The following is a 1,577-nucleotide window of genomic DNA, read 5'->3' on the forward strand; positions in this document are numbered from 1 at the left end:
GGAGACCCACACCAGTGCTGAGACTCTTCCACCAGCACTGGAGCCACAAGACTTTTCATCCACCAACCTGTAATCTTCCTGCATTTGGTACCATTGCATGTGCTGCGTGAGTCTGAAGAGAAATTTATGGACTAGTGTCAGACATATGGGCTAATATCGGACTTATGGACTTGATCTGGACTGGGCTGGGATGTTTTCTCAATTGAGTATCTCTGGATTTGTTTCTCTAGTCAACCTTGCCTAACACAACATCCAAGTAAAATTTTGCTGAAGATCATCCAACAATGGTTGCAGTAGTACCATTTGACAGGGAGCTGCCAGAGGTTTGGGCCAGATTAAAAAAAGGCTGTGGATCAAGGTGTATCATTGCTGATATCAGATGGATCTTGGCTCAAAGCAGAGACTAGCAGAAAGATGTTTGCTTGTTTTATTTTCTATGTCAAGATTGTCAACTCTGTGCATCATAACAATTATGGATAGTCTTGAGAAGAATGGGAATTCCAGAACATTTAATTGTGTTCTTGCAGAATCTGTACATGGATCAATATGTACATGGATCAAGAATATGGCATGATTTAAAATCAGGAGAGGTGTGTATCAGGGTCATATCCTCTCACCATATTTGTTCAATCTGTATGCTGAGCAAATAAGCAGAGAAGCTGGATGATATGAAGAATGTAGCATCTGGATTGGAGGAAAGCTTATTAATAACCTGTGATATGCTGATGACACAATCTTACTTGCTGAAAGTGAGGAAGACTTGAAGCACTTGCTGATGAATTACAACGATTTCAGCCTTCAGTGCGGGTTACAACTCAATGGAAAGAAGACCAATATCCTCACAACTGTACCAATAGGTAATCATCATTGCAAATGGAGAAAAGATTGAAGTTGTCAAGGATATTGGCTTGCTTGGATCCACAATCAATGCTCATGGAAGCAGCAAGCAAGAGATCAAACGATGTGTTGCATTGGGTAAATTTACTGAACAAGAACTCATTAAAGTGGTGAAAACAAGAATATTACTTTTAGGACTGAGTTACACTTGTCCCAAGCCATGGTATTTTCAATCGCATCTTATGAATATGAGGACATCAAACAAGGAAGACAAAAGAAGAATTAATGTATTTGAATTATGGTGCTGGTGAAGAATATTGAAAGTATTATGGACTGCCAAAAGAACAAACAAATCTGTCTTGGAAAAAGCACAGGCAGAAGGCTCCTTAGAGGCCAAGATGTTGAGACTTTGTCTCACGCACTTTGAACATCTTATCAGGCGAGAGAAGTCCCTGGAGAAGGGCATCATCTTGATAAAGTAGAATGGTAGCATGCTGTTGGTGTTCAGCTCACTTAACTTTTTTCCCCTTTCTTTCAAAGATTCAGGATGCTAGGTTTTCCCTCTGTATATGTTTTATCATGCCTATATTGAAGAGGGATTTGTGTAGTATGTCTGCCTAAGTCATCATTTTTTTAAGGTTTCTTTTTATATAAATCATTTTTTAAAAATCATTTTATTAGGGTCTCATACAACTCTTATCACAATCCATACATACATCAATTGTGTAAAGCACATTTGT

The sequence above is a fragment of the Echinops telfairi genome, unplaced genomic scaffold (assembly GCF_000313985.2).
Source record: "Echinops telfairi isolate 266 unplaced genomic scaffold, ASM31398v2 ScPeMD7_34;HRSCAF=130, whole genome shotgun sequence".
NCBI lineage: Eukaryota > Metazoa > Chordata > Mammalia > Afrosoricida > Tenrecidae > Echinops > Echinops telfairi.